The 22,090-nt window shown below is 36.2% G+C and overlaps 1 protein-coding gene and 2 pseudogenes across 1 annotated transcript in view; all 3 read left to right on the forward strand.

Moving 5' to 3' along the window:
• The window catches only part of Cad87a (cadherin 87A), a 298,057-nt gene that overhangs the window by 82,261 nt on the left and 193,706 nt on the right, over window positions 1–22,090 (forward strand). The gene's annotated exons all lie outside the window — the stretch shown is intronic.
• On the forward strand, window positions 2,506–2,626 carry LOC143188567 (5S ribosomal RNA; annotated as a pseudogene).
• LOC143188566 (5S ribosomal RNA) lies at window positions 20,875–20,995 on the forward strand (annotated as a pseudogene).

A 22,090-nucleotide genomic window follows, 5' to 3' on the forward strand; every position in this document is an offset into this window, starting at 1 on the left:
ACTCGTTTCCACCTACCAATGTACAAACACGTATTGTCCCCACAGTACAATGACATAATACAATATTCAAAAGTACTACACTAACACCGCCAGCCCGTTCCCTTTTCGGACTCACACTTTCTTCTTGCCCTCTTACTTGCCCCTGCTAAAAAACTCAAAAATCCTTAAAGTTTTCTTTTTTTCTGTATCTCTGTGAAGTATTGTAAGTTCCATCTGTAAATACAACTCATAATGCATGTTAACATTTCACAGTCATTAGCTCGATAATTACGGATTTCCCAGATCTCACCACGGAGAGGTTGTTGTGAGCGCAGACCCGTAGGGAAATCGATGCTTAGCAAAAACGCAAATCTACCTCAAACTAGGGAACCAAAGAAGTGGATGAAAACACACCGTATGGATCATATGACCTATATAAATAGTCTTCATATCTTCGATCCCCGTCTAAACAATCACCAACTTGTCATTATGCAAAGGGAAATTTTGATTCTAACGCGAAATCGCAACCACAAAATCAGTATTCGATGGTACAAATTCTACCACTTTCGGCTTACAGGCGAAAAAGCCAAACGGCACCTCAGCGGCCTACATAATACTTATTTCTCTCTGCATCCTCACAAGAGCTACCGAAGTAGACATGCTAATTGCACAACTAGTCAAAAGAGGCAACTCGTCTGAACTGGTTGTAGGGGAATCAGGTGGGGAATTGGGACTGATGGGACGCGTCAGTTGACAGTCACCCAGGATGGGTGGCATAATCTATTTACTTCTCCACACCGATGAAGTATTTTCTGGTGACAGTGTTACCGAAGTCATGGGTCGCGCCAGCAATTTGTACCTGGCGGTCAGATCGTACAACACGGGGTCGCGTTTTTAATCCTCGTATTTTTATGGCCGGCTCACGGGAAACCTGATAAAGTGATCGTGTATGGGTCACAATTGATCCGAGCACATATCTTAAACGGTCCTTACTCCGAGGATTAACAAAATAACTTTGTATGGACCTTGTACAAGTGAAGTAAATAACTTGAAGTGCACAAAGTAAGACCTTTTTCACATGTATTATGTATGATGAACACCGACCGTACATAGTGGATGTAACTCAGTGCATCGTTCAAACGGCGAATCTCGGGAGAGACAAAGTCATGATACTTTTTTCGTATCGAGGCGGTTGACAAGACGCTTAAACCAATTGTTGCATTTGCACGTGGCTGCAGTATCGTGTACGTGAATCGCGATTCATGAATCGCTGTGTGAAAGAGATCTAACAGTTAGTTTAGACCATGCGGTTTTTCGGTCGATTCAATAGTTTTATTGAAGCGGTAATAACCGAAGACAGTGCTCACACAATAAATTGAATAAACAAACAGAGAAAGTGGATGTACACGTGAAAGTTCAATTTTCGTGAACATACGGTATCATATGAACGTTGCCTTATTATCGCTTCGGCAAAATTACCGAATCAGTCAAAAAACTGTATTGTTTGAACTAACTGTAACGCCCCGAATGCTGAGTGTCTGTTCCTCTTGTGTGTTCGATGTCGAAAACGCGAACGATTGTCTCCTTGCCAAATGTTAGATCAATTTTTCTTTTTTTCTTTTAAGATAGTTCTTAGTTAAAAACAACCTTTAATTTTTTTTAATAAATCTAAATACTGTTAAAAATTATTACTGGAATTTGGACATTATTATACCACTTTTATATTTATCGTTTATTAATAAATTCCCATGTAACCATGATTGTTCGCTAGGAACTAAATGTTAAATGTGTCCCTCCCCTAAACGCTGGAAGACTATCATCCTTACGTCGCAACGTTTTGGATTTGTTTTTCAACCGTACGAATGATCAGCGTCTTGAGGGAAAAAGAATGCCGTAAGTTTTTGCATGTCGCGCCGGGAAGGTGGTGGTAAACCTCTCCCTCAGGACGACGGACTTATGTGGGCCCACTTGACCACGCCGAGTATCTAGAGTCTCCAAAAGGAAGAGGCCTTTTATGGTTGTATTGTTCCGTGACTCTTGCTACCGTGAGATCTGCGACATAGAACGATGCGGACGATTTTTGGTCCTACCGTTGGCAAGCCTGAGTGGTAACCAGATAACAAGAAAAACCGAATAACAGCCTGCTGATTTTTAGCTATGACTCGTGTTCAGCCTTTTACTTCTGCGACAGAACGGGATGGTTTTTTCATTAGTTTTTACCTAGCTAACGTGGGCTCAGTTTTAACCCCGTATCTGCTTCGCAAAGTAGTAATTCCAAACACTCGGTTTTTCGAGGGTTAAAAGTTGAACAGATACACAAATTACAGAAACATTTATAGAACAGTTGACTTACAGTTAGTTGGTCTATATTCATCGATTCCCCCTCCTTTTTGCTCTTGGCAACGTGAATTGCTATTTAGTTGCTCCGAGAGCAATCAAATTAAAAAAATAGCCATTTTCACTTGTTTCTTGTATTAGTACTAACGTCTCGAGGCCAGTGCCCTCGTCTTAGAAAATCGAGTTTTTGTCAACGTTCATATCACGCTTTGAAAAAACCGGTTCTCGTCCGATCACCGAAGTCAAGCAGCGTTGGGCGCGGTCAGTACTTGGATGGGTGACCGCCTGGGAACACCGCGTAATGTTGACATTTTTTAAAATTTTTTCTCTTTTTTTATAAGCTAAAATAAAGAAAGTAAATACAGTTCTGTTGGATTAACCATAAATAATCAAATGTACGAACAGTTGTTGCTTCAAAAAAACATGTAATTGAAAAATATGCAGTGAAAGCGAAATTCTACAACTCTTCTGCATTTAATACTGTGCATTAAGCAGAAGCTAGAATGTTTTAATTTTGCTGATCTTTTATGTCTATTTTTTTCAATGTTTTTGGTATTTGCAAAGTGATAATATTGTTTTCAACGCTTATACAACAGTTAGCGATCAAAAAGGTATAATGTTCTATTCCACTCAAATAAGTTAGAAGGAACTTCAATACATGCACCTATTCTCATATAACGTAATGAGGACGTTCTGAGCAAAGGCTAAACAGTTATGTAACTATTGTAACTCAAAAGCTTCTGGCAAGAATGCAAAAGGTGCTCCCACACCTGAGTGGTTAAAGCCAGGGACAGACGCAAGTGTAGACAGTTTGTTATAGTATAATATTATAGCATTATAGAATTTATTATATTATAATATATTATAGAATTTAATTTATTACAGAATAATAGAAAAATTGAATTAATGTAAATTGTACTGCTGCGTTGGTGCTGACACGTAACTTACGCAATTGATCGTATAACTTCTCTTCTGTTGTCATACACGAGCCATTGCCAATAAATAGGATACCATTAATCGGTTTCCTAAGATTTGGTCGTTAGTAGGACTCATTCTGCGATAGGTCCAAAAGTCATTCGCATCGGTCTTTAACGCGGGAGTAGCGAAGAAATGCAGCCATAAAAGTCCTTTCCTTTGGGGGACTATTAAAACTCGTCGTAATTAGGCAGGTCCACGGGAGTACGTTGTCCCGTGGCGAAGGTTTTTCATCACCTTCGCGACGTGTAGAAACTTTAAAACATTCCTTCTTTCACAGGATACTAGCCAATTGCAAAGCCAGAAGATAGTCCCAAAACGCGAAAAGGGATGGAGGACTCCCAACGTTCAGGAAGAGAGAATCGGTCCCACGGTTTTATAGACACCATATAGGGAAGTCACTTATTGTAAATTTTTTTAATTCACCCATGTCCAGTATGACGGCTCTGTAATTTAGACATGTTTAGACGTATAAGTTTAAACGTATGTTTCTTCGTTAAACAACGCAAAACAATAACAATAGATAAAGTTATTGGTACCGTCACTGTTTGCGAAATTTTCTTTTCCAATTTAATATTTATCGTAAATTATATATTCATTTATCATGACTTTTGAGAAAACGGGATGTGAATTAAACTGGTAAGAATGTTTCTCATTAGCCCGCAGACGCCTTTATTATTCGCTGGATTTTCAGAGATTAAATTAGCTTCAAATGAATGCGCGCTGTTTTGCAAATATTTTCATATTAATTTCAAGCTTCTGATAAAGTAAATAACCGATCATTACAGAAATAACGTTCATCTCGAGTTTTATCTTTGAACGTTGAGAGGAAGTTCGGAGCACTCGCTAATTAAGTGAAACTTTTAGTTTAAGTAAACGCATGAATAAAAAAAAAATTGCGAGTTCTAACATTATTTCGAATAGGCTCCATGAATTTTGTTGTTTTTGTTGTTTTACGAAATTAATATTTCCCTGTGAAAAATATAGGTCTATCGTAATAATGCCGGGTATTTCAGCTGTTTTGCGATTGTAACTACAAAATATGTACATTTCTCTATAAACATTTTTTTGATCTGTTCAGGAGTTTATTCATTGTTATTTAAAAAAGAGATTTAATGGTTCGAATTAGTTTTACTTACACTAGTATAAAGTAGTAGTGTAGCCATCGTACATAGAACGTTCACACATAGAGCGGTATATCTGCGAATTGGGAGTTGGATTCGTGTAGCGTGCTGTTAAGAAATGAATTTCATAGACTAGGATTTTTCTTATATGTATATATAAATATATCAATATTTATTGATACTACATAGGATATAATTAATATCTAAACTTATTCTATACGCCATTACGTATAATCTTATAATTACTACAGTCTTCTTGGATAATATAAAGTTTTCATTTCACTAATTTTGTGGGTAACTATCACAGTTTAATTGTCAACTGAACACTTTGAGTATTTGAGAACACTTATATATTTTGACCTATACAAATGGCAGTAATAGTTAGGCGTAAAGATTAAGACCGATAAGGATTTGGGACCGATCAAGAAGCTGCTTAAAGATGCCTTGGTAGGTAATGCATGAGCTGACTAAAGCTGCCTCAATACGGAGGAACTAAGAACTTGGTTAAAGCTGTCTCGACTAGGAATGCCCTAGGAGCTGGCTAAAGCTGCCTCGATTGAAGGAACCAAGAAGCTGGTTAAAGTTGTCTCAGTTAGGTTAGCATCAGTGGGATTCTTTGTGCTCTAGATTTTCATCAGAATCTTGAACTCTGCCTCTGAGTGACTTACTGCCACTGGCGAAAATTGCCTCCTTCCTTCAGACCCAGTGATTCCCCTGATCAGAGAAGTGTTGTATCGCACATGTGCGTACAGGAACTGTCGCAGGATATTCGCTGCTGGTAGGTCTCATTGCTTGGCGCATGCGTCTAGTAGCGTTTGCGCAGGGGTCCAGAGAAGCTCATTTTTTGATCGCCCTATCATGTTATCATTCTGTTATATATGTACATATGCGAAGAAGCACGCCATAGAATGCTGCTTGGCTAAGGTTATGATGTTATACGCATGCGTGGATGGAAAAGTTTTGATGCTCATACGCATGCGTGGATAAAAGAGTTTGATTAAACCGTTTGAATTGAGGGTAGAATTTAGGTTAGGGTATCTGCCAACTATTCAAAGCTGTGTTATAATTTGTTTTATGCTTAATATTATTAGTAATACTATCAGTAAAGATAATCAATGATGCTGTTCAAAATATAAGGGCATCAAAATAATCACCTGTTGCTACAGTAAAGATTCCCGTACCGAACTACTAGGAAGACAAAAGTGGTCGGCTAATAGAATTTTCGGATAATAGAATAATCACTTTCCTTTGTATGAAACTTTATTTGTTTAAGTAGAAATGAACAAAATTGATAATTTATTTCAATATTTAAAGATCCCCCAACCTTCTAATTTCTAAATTACATAAGCGTGTAATTTTTAATGTTACGTTTTTGTTTTTCAATATCTAAGATTGTAGACTTCCTGGCATCATATATTCTTGCCAATTTCATTGTATTTTCACCACTTTCGAGGTCTTTAATTATTTTGAATTTTGCTTCAATATTTGCTGCCAGTTAGGATTAAACATTTCGATTGCTTGTCATTATAATACATACTCTATCAGCTTTATACTGAGTTATCATGATTAGGATATCGTCAGCCGAACACAGGAAAATATTTATTACATTGTACGTGAATGTCATTACGAAACGCTGTTTGGATAATAGAACGTTCTAATATTCAGATAATAGAGGTTCGGATACAGGTGTTTACTATATTATTAATTCCTAACTAGAAAATTCAGTATAGAATATTGGACGAGATTTAAAAGATTCTAAAGAATGTAACAAGCTATAATATAAACATTGGTAGTATTTTCTGTCAGAATAAATAGAAAAAAATGATGAACATATAGATATCATGTGTAATATAAACATAGATTTTTAACTTTTATTCTGGCATAAAATTATTTAATTTGAAAATTGATTTACTTATAGTAATAACAGTTGACTGGTTTTATTTTAAGTTTCATAGTAAGTTTTACTGCAGAACAAAACAGTTGATCGTAATAATACATATAGCATCTATGTAATACTTACAACATTAACCCTCTATGGGCCCGTGTACCTTTCAGGTCACATGTTAACTTATCAACATTTTATCGAATAATTTTAGTTTTTTTTCATGAGAATTTCGGAAAAATTCTATAATTTCTTCGAGACAACCACAAATTACTAGCATTATTATTCATAAAACGTACTAACGTAATGACTGATATTATAAATAATAACCATCCACACATTGAAGTTCATTACTTTGACTCAATTCGAGGCGTCAGCAATTCTTGATTTAGATGATGAATCCGTTAATTGATTCTGCTTAATTTTTCTCTTTTCTGTCACAATCGTCAACGTTATAATTCTATTCGTGATTAGTGTGTTCATGCTTTTGGAAATATTACGAGTGCACAGGGCTATGCTTTTGAGAAATTTTGCGCGTCCGTCGAGGTTACTCATCCGAAGCGGCCACGATTTCAAGCTTAGTGGGCATTAATTAAGCACTGTAGGGCGCAGGGGTCACTGGGATCTATCGATTCTGATTCCCCTGTGAGACATTACTCTATTAGCTCCCCTATCTCCAGACGTATTATACAATCCTCGTCAAGGCTCATAAGCTTTACACAAATGTTTCGATTTGTCTAATTCAGCGATTTTCAAACTTTTTTAAGCGGGGAGCTTAATTCAGTTAACCCTTAATTATTGACACGGAGTCTGGTAGACTCTGCATGATATATTTTTATAATTGCTCTCATTTAATATCAAAGCCTCTATAACGAAATTTAGGAATACATATCATATCTTGCTTCCATATTCTATTTAACATCACATTAATTTTACAAATACTTAATATCAATAGATTTTAACTAAAGTCCATGCAGCTTAAAATTGGGTGTCGTAGCTAGGGGTTAAAGGTAATACGGCGGAGCCCTAACATTTTATTTAGTTTATATTTGTTTGGTTGTGCTGGAAAACAATTTTTATAGCAAGGAAGTGTAAGTTAAATTTAAATTAAAATGATACAAAATTTTAGTACAAAATTCTTTTATATTTAAATTTATTGAATACAGTTGCAATCTCTTATCTAACTCACCATTCAAGCGATTACGAGTTTTGGGTTTTATAGAAACAAATGAAGAACACCCGGTTTCTGCCACATAAATGGCAAAAGGAATAAAATAGCTTTCCTTGATAATTCTGAATAGTTTTCCTTAATGTTATATCAAAATTCAGTTAATGGGCAGTTTTGGAAGGACGCTTTTGACATAGAATCGGAAATGTTAATGAACATTTCATATTTCTGCGATGAAAAACTATGAGGCTTTTTTGTTATCAAAAATGGATTTTTTTTTACACAAGAATAGTTTTTTACTCGCATAAAGAATCCAGTAATTTGGGGAAAGTTGTTATTAGACCAGTCATTTGGGAAATGCAGTGAAACAGAATTACATAAATGTTCAAGATTTTTTAGACAATCCATCTGTTCCTGACTTTTTGATAAACACTTTTAATGCATGGAAACTGTCGAGTTCTTTACATTTAATACTACTTAGCCAAAATTGTAACTTCCTCTTGAACGCTTGAATTTTGTCTCAGATTGTTAATGCAGTGGTCTGTTTGGCTTGGTGTGACAGATTAACATCATTAAGTTTAGAAAATATATCTGTTAAATAAACAAGCTGAGTAATCATCTTTTGTCAGGTAATAGTTTTTCTAGATTCAAAGGATGGTCCATGAAAAAGGCACGCACTTCAACTCATAACTTAAACAATCGAAATAGCATGTTACCTCATGATAACCAGCAGACTTTTGTATGAAGTAGTAATGATGTATGTATGCTTCCTATGGTCCCATATCATCGCCCAAGATATTAAACAGTCGCATATACATGGTATAACATGTATACGTTTCAATATTTTAAGAGGTGGTAGGGGGCCTCGATTGGATTACAAAATGTCCCATAACATAGTATCCAATCTGCTTCCGTTTTCAGGTGATAATGCTTCAAACTTAACATGTCTATATGGTAAACCATGAGTCGGAGGATTTTGTAATTTTGCAGACATATTAAGGAGGAGCAATAGAAAAAAAGTCTTAAAATATTTTGCTATATTTCTTACGATTTACTTTTTAGAAAACTTTAAAGATCAGAAATGCTTGCGAAAAAGAACGTACTGTGCTTTGCTCAAGAGGTGATCCCCGAAAAGTATACAGGTCTAATTGGTTAAAGTGGAAGAGTACACGCCCAGTTTCACATATACTTTCGGCTCTCGATTCGTTACGGGAGCCACACACACAATGTAGACCGAGTGGATCCCTCTTGCCCCTGTACTAGCTCGAAGATCGTCTCGCGAGGGGAACACAATACTGCGTTCTTCGAGACAAGAGTGTAGTACCACAGATATCTGGTGTTCTGACTCGTGGTAGATCAAAGATCTGTTGAATTTTGTATAATTGCACATGTGTGCCAACTATATTTTCTCGAAGTGCCACCCTTCAATGAAGAGACACAGTTGTGATTTGTGATGAATATAAGTTTATTTCGTAATTAAAATTGGTATTACGGCTCAGCTAAGAGAATCGGGTGAGCTGTGTTATTATGTCCAAGTGTCAATATTATTACTGCTGTAATATTTGTCTTGGAAGGGGACCAATAATACATTTACTATTATGACTTTATGCAAAAGGCAGCATTATTCACAAAAGGAGTTATGAAAATAATAATAAAACTATAAAAGCTTTCAAATAGTGCAGCCTATAAGCGCACCAGCTGATTATAATAATTCATAATTGTTACTTGAAATGGGGCAAACCTTTATTATTTAAAATTTAGTGCGACTTGAATTTTAGTTATGTTAACTTATATAGAACATTTAATTCCTAGAAGGAACTTGTGTATATACAGGGTGAGTCATCTAACGTTTGCACCTCAAATATCTTTGTTTTTAAAGATATGTCAAATGTTTTAAGGTCGAAATTGAATGATTCCGATGTGGGGACGTCGGAGGGTTTTGTGCAAAACGGTCTTCTATTTCGAAACAAGAAGATCGGGGATTACCACGGGGAGATGAATAAGATCAGATTTTTCGATTGGTTTCGGTATTAATTATTGCCAAATATTAGACCAGGGATCATTGTCGTTATGAACAATGCTTCCTACCATTCCGTACAGATTGATAAGGCTCCAATGGCAGCGTCACGAAAAACGGCCATTTTGGAGTGGCGGTCTTCTCATCTTGTCAAAATATGAAATTGACGAGTTGGTCAAACAAAATGGTCACCAAGTAGTCCGTCCGCCGCCTTAATACTGCCATTCAATCCTATCGAATTCATTTGGGTACAGATTAAAGGATATATCATGCGTAACAATAGGTTATTTACGTTAAACGAAGTCGCGTCACTTGTTCACACCGCCATTGATAATGTTACAGCTGAGAATTGAAGAATGCCGTTATGCATGCGCATGGGGAAATTCGAAATTCAGTTCAAAAAGAAGGAATCTTAGATCATAACACAGATATAATAATTTCAAATTTAAGTAATGGTAATGGGCATGCTGGTGATGGTAGAGACAACAGTTGTAGCAGTGATATGAGTAATAGTAGTAGTGATTGTATAGAAGGTATTGGAGTTTTAGATTAAGTACATACTTACTTATATAATACTACGTAAAATAATACATTTTCTGCTGATTTCAGGTTTAGGAAACGATGTCAAGGAGACGACGATGCATGTTATACTTCATGTTACCTATATTAATTTTTATAGTACTTTTATTTCAGGATTACTCTGCACGAATTAAAGAGAAGAAGTAAGGGAACTCCTATAATGAAATGACAGTTTTAGAGAACAAAATCTTTATATCTACAATGACTAAAACATGTCATTAAAACTGAGGTGTTCTCTTATTTCTATTTAATATTTTCATTCCATTTTATTAGATATTTATGTAGTTTTTACTTGCATTAATGTGCAAATTTAATGTAAACCAATAACTTTTTATAGCTACTATTTACATTTAACTTTCATGTATCATTCAAGTAAATTTCACATCGAAATCTTAATATTACATTTATATTTGTTGGATAAAAGGACATAATTAGGGTTAGGGTTAGTAATAGGATTAATATGCATCGTCGTACCGAGGTATACCGACTCAGATGTCCGCCATTCATTCTGTGCGACACGTATTTTCCGTTTTACCCAATAGAATTCGGTACCCTATGCAGTCACTATGACAACGACATTGGTTTTAGACAAAGTAGGACTAAGAGTCGACAAAGACAAGGAATAGGCGAGACTTCATTACTCAGTTGTCGAAGGATATTGGTTAAGACGCAAAAAGTAGGGAAATGTACCGCGTGGGAGAAGTACCAGAAATGAGCTGTGAACGCGGCAACATCGCAAATAAGCCGCTCCTTGCTCAGGTGTCTTATTTCGAAAATCAAACTATAGTATTGTCTCACCAATACACGACCTTGAGAATATGGTTACCTTGCACGGTTCCTACTGCGCTGTCAAGTTTCCCGGCATCTTAAGAGGGGTCCTCCTGCAATGATGGGGACCAGACAGTTACATCGCAGCTAGATTTAGGCAATTATCCAACTTTTACTGTACTATGTTTTGGGGGTGATGGCTAAGAGCCGCTCAGTGATGCCTCCACGAAAAAGCCCAAAGGATGACGTATAAGCCATGGTGAGAGTCGCTTGACTAACGAACCGCGAATGTCGCATTACTATAACATTGTACTTGGACTACAGGTTTACGATACGTCTATCACAATTGAACGCACAGTTTAGGACTCTAGAAGCGCACCTGTTCACCAAACCGGGTAATGAGCGACTTCTAGGGTCTCTAATCCGCAAGATAGATTAATTAAATAACCATCCCCTGTCCTCCCCAAAACATAAAAAATGCTGAGTTTGCGTCAAGTACTTAAAATGCTTTTAAACTTTTCAAAGATTGTCATAGAAAGAAAGAAATTTTTTCAAAAACTTTGCACCATTTAAATTTATGACATCATAGATAAGGCGCGCAAGTACTTACTATTTTAGCATACAGTTATGGGACATGTAACATTTATACAATGACTATCGGTGCAATTACACTGTATTTGTAATTATAGGTCTTTCTAAAATATTTCATTGCTAGCATAGTTACATTTAACTAACTTGTGAATAGGTATAATAGAAGATACTGTAAGTTAAAATAGTGGGTACTTGCACTCCTTATGTATGATTTCATAAATTTAAATGGCGTACAATTTTTGGAATATTCATTTCTTTCTGTGACAATCTTTAAAAGGTTTAAAGGTTGAAGTACTTGGTGTAAACTTTACGTTTTTAATGTTTGGGGGGGTTCATAAATTTTTCTATGGGTATTCTATATTATATCTATTTAAATTGAGTAAGAATGAAACAGTGGTGTAGTGACTACGAAAATTGGTTATAAATAGTTAATAATAAGAAGAATAAATTAAGATAAAGAAGTAATCAGTTGTGGACGTTGCTAGTCCTTCTGATCTGTCTAGGATGGAGGATTAACATCTCAACGACGAGGGATCCCACTATGCTGTGGTCTATGCACACAGTCCGCCATTCCATCGGACTTCGTGATTCTACGCCAAAGGCGAGTAAGGGATAAGGAGGGCTTTACCAGTTTTACAATTTTAAATTTCACTTGTCTCTGACACATACCTCAGCTTCCTGTGAACCAATTTTCTCCCAGTTGTACTCACCTAGTTCTTTACATATCTCATCACTGTCGTTTTTGCAGTTTTGTCGAAGAATATTTTTTACACAGTTTTTAGATACCTAATGTTCACTGATTGTTCGTAACAAGAGACTTCGTTTCGCGCGTACTTTTACTTAGGTACTTGGTGTGAGACTCTGCCGAGTCTCCTGGAAATGCATTCTTTTCCCTTTCAAAAAATAGTGTTTTCGATCGTTCATATCGTAAACCTTATCTACAGATGTCTTAACATCTGGTTAGCTGATTTGTCGTCTAATGGTAAATATTTACTATAGTGGAGTCTGCTTAGATGACCTTGACTTTCGCGTACGTTTTCGCGGACATATCTGAGTAACCTTCAACAAGTTTTAACCGTCACTCATTGTTCATTAAATAATTATTTAAATTAAATAGTCAAATAGTTATTAATTATTAAAGACAAAACATTCTGTAAAGCAAGTTAAACTTAGGATAGCCTGATGTCACGCAAGGATAGATTAGGTTAGATCTGTATTAGTCTTTTTTTCGGGGAAGAGGTACCCGCCCCTGTTTCCATGTTTCCAAAATAATTCTCTTTTTTCAAATCGAATTCCTACGCGTTTCTAAATGACTATGTTCCTAATGACCGACAATGACGTTATGTGCATGTTTTGTGAGAAACTTTTGTCGTCAGATTGTCATGGTGAGGCGTGAATCAAGTGTCCACAATACAATAATTGGGTTTATCTAGAATGTTCAAGGGCAGAAAAAAATAAATGTATTTGCAACATTTGCGAATAAAATTAGCAAGGAAAATTTTGGAATTAATCGTACATAAATCATTTTGTTACATAATCATAGTTTGTTTTTACTTTCTCCAGAAAAAAACATATTTGGCAGTCTTAATATGCGAGCAGATAGTGGTTTAATTTTGGATCCTTTTTTCTAAACCATTTTGTAAATTTGAAAGTGCTGTTCGTTGTAATTTTATATACGAATTCAGTTCAGATTGCTTTTTGGATAACTAATCAAAGGGTAGTTTGCCATTCAAACATTAATTTTAACGTTGACATTAGAAATGATTCGTATTTTGTTGACAGCATTGCTACGTTACTGTCATAATTATGGTTGATCCACGTATTATGAAATAATATTCCCATGATTTAATACCAGTTAATTCAATTAGTAATTGATGAACTACCCTCGAGAAATATTGATTCAAATCTCGGTACATGTTGCTCGAATACCATAATTTAAAAATTTAAATTATGATTAGATAAACTATATAATTCGAATTAGAATTGAGCCATATGTTTTTTTAGCAATGTATTTTAAATTTTACGAAAGCCTTCCCTATTTTCAGTCCAGTGAGCATAAAACCGTATGTTGAAACTTGCTAAGCGAAGTACACCGAGATATGTTTTAAAAGCAAATTCAAAACGTTCGGTTGGTTCAGCATAAGCAGAGTTAGAAAGCTTTTAACCGCGGTCCACTTTTCACACCCCGTAATTTTTCCTTCGCTTGTTTAATACCAGCAGCATATTCAGACCAATTTTAAATCTGACGAGGTATACGCTGTTCGCGAATCCAGCTAACATTGCATATTCTGTTATCCAATGGTTGCTACATCTATTCACATTTTTCTTTCGTTGGTGAAAATGATATGAAGAATTTGATACTTCCGACAGGTGAATTAAAAAGGATGCTAAATATACATACGTACGCTATTTTTCAGAAGGATTTGAAAGAGATATTAATAAATTAAAAAGTTTATTTCTATGATCAGATAAGAAATTAGGATCCTATAATTCATTTTATTACGAATATTTGTTTATCTTTAACTGGAGAATACTTCAAAGAGTATTAGTAATATTTATGAAAATATGTCATTGTAGAAAGTCAAATTCCTACTGTTACTATCTATTTTTCGAAGAAATTGTATCTATATTTGTAAATATACCTATATCGTATATACGTATGTACATAATCAAGGATAATCGTATCATTCTATATGTACATACAGATGTATATGAATGTGTAAAAACAGTACCTACTTATTCAATCGATTTATTAAAAAATTGAATTTTAAGTATTTAAATCTTGTTAATTTCAACTTTGGTATAGCTAAGTTTAATTAAAATTATTTTACATGTTTCGTAATTTATATATTTCTTATTTATCCTGTGTGGAGGAAAGGAACACACCAATAGGATTATAATAATAGCGCTTTTAAATTCGCAAGAATAAACTTCTAAGTTCAAACATGAGTAGTTAAATTTAACAACAGTAGTTAAATTTAATTTATAATGAGGAATTTAGAGTTAGATCCAAATTAAAGCTTTTGATAGATGAACGGAGATATATGATAAGAGCGATATCATGCTCTAAATGCTACTGGAAATAGCATTTTCGTGACAGTTCCCAGCAGTGTATCGCCTTTTGTCATATTTTAAGTTAAGCCTTTATGTAGAAAGTGCATGACAGTTCCGAATTATAACTATATTTTCATTAATCATTTACTCCATATATAGCACAATATCAGTCACTTTATTACATCAATTTCTGTTATATACAAAATTATAATGGTATGGTATTACTAATTTTTATAATTCTGTTTTCCTTAAATTATACATAATTAAATTTACGAATACTTAGATATGTTCTTTACTATAAAGAATATACAAGAACATTATATTTTTTCAATATTTATCACTTCATCGAATTTCGATTTATCATTATGTTACGGTATGAATTATTAGTTCAATTTTATTTTTATCCTCAATTTTTTTATATTTTATTTTCTACAAATTCCTTCGACTATTTCCACTGCAACTGCATTTTTGCTAAGCAAAATTTATGTTTTCCATCCAGCTTCAAACGAAAATCCTTCCATTTTTTGGTCATTTTGAATTTAATGAGAAACAAATCTTATCTTGATAAATGGCTGTTATCATTCTTTATTACTAAAATTAAAAGTTCGAGCTTACGGGAGCGACACGCTTATTTGTTATGTATATTTTTTTTGCCCATTTCCTCGGAGGTAGCAACAGAACAGAGCAGGAAGCTTATGGCAAACGCACATTATTCGCCGACCAGATAAATTGATGCACGATTTAGCAACTTCGACTTCTTCTTCGGGCGAGTGAACTTAATTATTCTGTGGGCTACACTTACGTATAGTATAACGTTCGAATTTTGTGGCTGCGAAGAACGATACGAGTAGCTAATCAACTGCCGTCGCGTCACCCTCCGCACTCGTGCGACCTCTGTTAATTAGCGAAGTTTCATTTCGGTCGGTTTAATTGAGCGCAACGTACACTCGCCGAGTGCTGCTTAGAAGCATGCCTTCCTCTCTTTCTTTTAAGATCATGTTCATCTCTCTTTACTTTAAGCTTCATCAATCTTCCCAAATTTCGTCTGTGTTCTTTTCGGTGTCGTTTTTAGCAATTACTTGTCTGCTACAGTGGGATTTCGGTATATCCTTGTACCTAAGTTTGATAACTTACATATAAATCTCGCCCATTATATGTCATTAAAACATGGTGCATATTGTAGTTATTTTCTAAGCCAGTTATTTTCAGGCTGAATGTATTTGTGTTCATTGTTTTTACAATTACTCAAATGGAATTTGGGATAATATCGGATATTTAAATATAATACTGAAAATATTTGAAAAAAAGAAGAACTACGTGAATTAGACTTATTAAGTCAATGTATCTTGCTAAGCCTCCTATTGGGGTCCGCACACTACCATGCTGGGCCTCACGTTCGGGATAGACGTTACCGCGTAGCAAAGTAGTGGTAGACCCATGCGTCTATGCGTGACCCTATTCAGTTAAACCAATGTCAAATTTTTAACAATCTTTCCTAACTAAACGGTTCGTTTGCGGCATATGATTCCTTTCAAACATTTTCTCTGCTAAACGATCTGAATAGGATCACGTAATAAAAAAAAGTAACGTTAATTTTCAATGCTATAAACAATTTTGTGGACGAGGTTTTTTTTTACAAATATTCACCGATCCAGAGGTGTAGATTCATCCCGTTCGGCTCTAACAATTAATTTTTTCACACCTTGTGAATGGATGTATAGACGTACATTGCTCATGCGAAAGGAAGGTTAAGCAAAAAAATGCGGGTCTGAATGGCGTGTAAATCTCTACTGCAGATTAGGAGTCCCACACATTGACCAGCTGCCACATGTATTGTCCGTATTGGCTGAAAGATGTGATGATCAACAATGGATTGTATTGAAACCGAGACAAATGGTGGTCAGAGGTGGGGTTAGACGGACCCCTCCTAACCTCTGTGCCATCCCACTAGTCTTGTAGTGGCATGAGTACTGTATGCAAGACGTGGAAGTCAGGTGATTCTGGTGGGAGTAGTTCACTGGTAGGAGAAAGAACAGCGTCTAGCCTCCGGATTATAAGTTGCCCAAACCACCTTTATGGTCAATAGCGATTGATGTATAGTTAACTTGAAGACCGAGCACTGTTCGTTCGTTGTTCAACCCTTGCAGTCCTTCGCCACGTTGGGCCTTTTCTTGGCAGTGTCACCGCCATAGACATTTGTACGTACATACTGGGTCTCACTTCCATATGCGTCATGATAGAAAAGAATCAGTGCTCCTGTTTGCGGATTCTGCCTCCGCCCTCTAAAGGCATTTCTATATAAAGAAAGAATTCAAAATAAAGGTTCCAAATACAAGCTAACACGGAAATAGTTAATATCTTGAACACTTGCGTGTATCTCTAGTCATTCGAACACTTTAGTCGGTAAGTTATTGTGCAAAGATCACCAAGACCGGAAAAATCATTTTGTTAATGTTTTCGTTTTCTTGATGACTGGAATAACAATTTAAAAATGATTCGAATGAATCTTCATTTATTCTTAAGTAAATAATTTCTTAATAAGCTTTTAAAGTCCACGTGACTTTCATTGTCTGTGATCAATTTATGCGACTATATTATTTTCGACAGTCCTATCCAAACATATAGTTATATTAGATTAGAGCACGATTACAGAAAATATATAAAGTATATTATTATATACCTTTATAGCGTAGTATCTGCGTAGTCTGCGATTTTCAAGAAGCAGAGCAATCTGCCGATGCAGGACTCCGCATCGACTAATGGAAAGTTAGAAATAGAAATAGAAATTAAAAATTGATCAGTACAACCAATTGGATTTCTCTCTCCCTCTTACATTTACGGCCAAGCTGACTTTTTTCACGTGAAACGAATCCCAAGAAACGACACATTCTCGTTAACATTTGTAATATACATATAGTCCTCAGTTTAGAAAAATAAACCCTTTTTAAAAATTATTCGCGTCTCAAAACATGAGAATTACATGTATATAGCAGCAACTTCTTCGGGGGATTTCTTCATTTAATGAGTATATTAGTTTAGTTTTGTAACGTGTGAGGAGGCCACGAACTTTCTACTCGCGAACTCTCCACGCACGGTAGACGGCTAGTCACCGTCGTGGCCGCAAGGCGGCACTGCGAGACTCGCGAGACAATTCGTGACACCGTGACAATATAAGGCGTCACGAAAGCCCCGAATTGAGAGTGTTTTACGTGCCGTATCGATGATGTAGTGGAATTATAGTGAGTGAGGTATATTGTGTACAGTTGTATCTTCTTTCTACGGGGCTCCGCTGAGTTGGTGTATACGGATCAACGACGGAATACGCGTTTTAACCGCCAGTCCTAACGGGAGATCAACCTCTACGTGATCATCTATGATTCCCTGTGATCACCCATGTTGAGTATTCCAGTGGGCCACGAGCGACAGGCTCCTCGGCGAAGGGCAAACGGATGATGTAACCGCCGAGAACCTGTAGTGTCAACTCCAACCGATCCTGCCGGTTCCCTCCCCTTTAACACTAGATTGCCTAAGCAAGTCATTTTGACTGCTTTTGAATTTCAATTAAGAAAATAATGATTTAAATAATGACACCAGCTTGTGACTTTTTCTACAACATATAAATGGGTTAATTAATCATTGTTGTTGCCCCCCCCCCCCCCCCCCCCCCCCCCCCGTCCTTCACTTTCGGAATATATATGTGTTATACCTATATTGCCGAAAAGCAGTCATTTTGACTGCTTGGAAAAGACCAGTTCGATAACATACAAGTTCATGATAAATTGTCGATTTCGACATATTCTTGATAAGTTGCAGTTGTTCAATAACTAAAGTTATTGTTATTGTTATTGTTATTCGTACTTGTTATTCGAATCTTTATGCCAGGCCTGGCCACGCGCTTTGTTCCCTTTGAACGCGCTGTAACGTCATTCAGATGGGAAGGAGGATCTCTGAGTGTGAAATACATTTTTTTTATTGTTAATACTTATTAATAACTTGTTATATGACTGTAAGTGATATAAAATATATTAAAAATTACTGTTAAACAAATTTCTTTGCGCATTAGTTATTTTTTCACAATGCAGTCATTTTGACTGCTTTCAGGCAATATAGGTATATACTAAGCTCTCGTCTTTCTAGTGTTAACTGCGTCATTGTATCGCGAAACAGCGGCTCTAACTTCCGTCGACCGAGAGTCTCGACTCCATGACGAACCGGCGCATGCGCCCCACTACCATAAATAGGGGGAACAAGCGATTCCCCTCTAACCGGCGTTTATAGCGGGAACAGCGACCTCTACCGCCCGTTCCGAGCGGAGATATAGTCAGCCTCTATTGCGCGTTCCGAGCGGAGGCATAGCCGTCCTCCTACCGCGCGTTCTGAACGGAGGCATACAACCTCTACCACGCAATATAAATAAACTTTATGTTATAATATAACCGCTTGGCTTCTCTCACTTACCTATCGAACCCGACTGAGTCGGCACTTCCTTCCCCATCACCCCGGTGACCACGTCAGACGTGGCAGCACAGTTTTAATAAAATTTATGGCAATCATGAATTTAGTACCGATAGAACGAATCCAACTCGTGCCGCTTAATAGACACATTTATCCCACATCACATGTTAGAGCGCTTACCTTATTTCTCGATTTTAAGAGTAAAGGTTTGTACTCATTGAACTATTACAGGTGTAGTGCGAGTACTTGATCAGTTTAAGTGCGGGAAAGGGTGGATGCGTAATGCATAAGTTAGTGACCTTGGTAATGCTTTATGCGTGGTGGCTTATGATTCCGTGATTGTCAATTATTCCAATAAGACTGAAAGTGAGGTGACAACACAGAGAGATCTGAAGGAGGTAGTGGACCATAAGGGGCTAGCGCGCTTAACGAACCACATCAAGTCTTTAGGTTTACGACACTTTTACTACTATTGAGCTCAGCAATGAAGTACACCAATGAAACGAGGTCTCCTAATGCACGAATTAATCTGTTTATAATTGTGAATATATCGAATTTTCATTTTCGCAATCTAAAATAAAATATAATTGAAATATACTGAATTACGCTACGCGTGATCGCGTTATGAAACATAAAATAGTACATATAGAACCTTAACTTGGAACATACGGTACATACGGAACTTTAATACCTTAAAGTGTTAAATTTAGTTAAATAAAAGTTAAATACATTTAATTGTCATAATGTATCTAATGAACACGTGAACAAATTTTTTCATTAGCATATTTAAAGGTAACAAAGTAAAACAAACGTGTTTATTTGTCCTAATGGATCACCTACAATGTTCTGTGTCACTGTTTTAAGCGGTATAAAGTGTCGTCGACGTTCATATCATACTTTGAAAAAACCGGTTCTCGTCCGATTACCGAAATTAAGCTACTTTGGATGGGGGTGATTACCTGGGAACACAGCGTTAATGTTGACTTTATTTTTTTTTTCTTTCTTTCTTTAAATAAGCGGTATTAATATTCATCACTGTTCGTTTACTATTCAGTCACAATGTATTTGTCTTCATTGTTTTCACGAAGTACAGAACATTTAAATCAGTTGTGTCAAGTTGATATGCCTACACTTACAGGTACTGAGTCGAGTTGTTATTAAAATGTTGCACGATACATGCCAACTGAAATCGAAAAATTGATCCATATTTATTATAACGAGAGGTACACTATACATTGTTGATTCATTCTATGTCGAATGCTCTTCTTTTTCAGTCTGATCTACAGTCTCAATTTCTAGACTTTAAATATTAATATCTGATAGCGCCGCTACAAGGTTGTCAGTCAATCAGGTACAAGAACGTTTCTTATTGATACTGCTCCAACTTCGCTCCTGTCATGTCGAATGCAATCTACCCGCGTCCACCCCCAGGGCCTGCATATCCAGTATGCCCAGTAAATTCCATGCTAAGTGGGGAAGGTGACGCCCCCTCCCAGGAGCTCAGTGGTAGACTCCCATTCGCTTGTCATAAGCTACCGAGTGGTGTGGGATGTGCAGAGGGGTTCACCTTCTCCTCGGCAAGGAAATTTACCGAGCACACTATGCATACCGCGGCGCTGCGTTAATGATACTGTTATCACTATTGAGTACGTGGAAGTTTCTCGTCAGACGCCAGATGCTAATGAGTCTTTTAAAGCCTGCTTGTTCGCTTATCTGCAATTAATTAATAAAACAGTCAAATATAGCTGCAGCTCAGAAACAGCGGAGTTCCTTTGGTGACCGTATCGTAAACATGTTTAGCAGAAATTCTAACACTGATTTTGTATCACTCGGCAACGCGAGTTTCTGTTTAGTTATATTAAGAAGGTGGTTGGTTTCATTTATTTGTTGGATTAGCAATAATGACTCGAGTCCAGTGTCCCTGTATTAGGGAGCGTCGGATTTTGTCAACGTTCATACTGCGCTTTGAAAAAACCGGTTCTCGTCCGATCACCGAAGTCAAGCAGCGTTGGGCGCGGTCAGTACTTGGATGGGTGACCGCCTGGGAACACCGCGTAATGTTGACATTTTTTTATAACTTTTTCTTCTTTTATTTTCTCAATAAGTGATCTTAACATTTATCAAAGTCTACTTACTATTCAGTCTGTAGTTACCTCCATTGTTCCTTTCGGAGATATTTAAATGGTGTTCGAGATAATATCAGGCAATTAAAGTAGTTTGGTATGTTTTTTACATTAAAAACAACAAGTGCAGAAATTATTGGAATATAAATCATCCAAACAAGTCGTATCAAATTGAAAACATACACATTACCCAACTAATGGACAACCAGCATCTGCAATAGATATAGCACTCAACAGAAATGTAAGAAATATCTCAGAAATGAACGTTTTGCATGAATTAAGTTCACAGACCACGATAGTGTGGGTTCCCATAGAAGTGGGAACATAAGACACAAACACAATCAAAAAAGAAGGACTGGACTATAAGAATGCTAACTGGAAAGCTTTCAGAAATAAACTTAATTAAGAAATAAAGATAAACACAAAAATAAAAACAATTGAACAAATAGATCAGGAAATTCATAGACTAACAAGCACGATACAAAATGCTATAGCAGAAACCATACCATAAAGATCGTTAATAGCAATACAAGAGGAAATACCTCAACAAATAAATGAAATGATTAGAAATAGAAACAGGAGAAGGAAACACTGGCAGAAGTATAGACTCGACTTTATAGAAAGGATCATGTATAACCAAACTGCAGACATAAGGAAAGCTATTGATGAACACAGGAACAATAAATGGGAGAGTAAATTAAAGAAACTTAACCCAAGGAGCACTTCTATATGGAAGATGAGAAAAACACTTAGAACCGAATATAAACATATACCAACATTAAGAAAAAACAATATTGAAGCCCCAACTGATAGAGAAAAAGTAGAGATACTAGGGGACCAATTTGAAAAAGTGCATAACATTGAACTATAGAAACAATACTAAAAAAACAAATATAATAGAAACATACAGTACTATAGAACTGTAGTCGGGACGAATTGAAAACTCATAAATGAGGTAACGTATTTATTTGGTCAACGGTTCACAACGTAACATCGCCTTTTACCGTCTCCTTGCGACGTAATGGTCGGGTTTTGTCA

This window comes from Calliopsis andreniformis, chromosome 2 (assembly GCF_051401765.1).
Source record: "Calliopsis andreniformis isolate RMS-2024a chromosome 2, iyCalAndr_principal, whole genome shotgun sequence".
Taxonomy (NCBI): Eukaryota; Metazoa; Arthropoda; class Insecta; order Hymenoptera; family Andrenidae; genus Calliopsis; species Calliopsis andreniformis.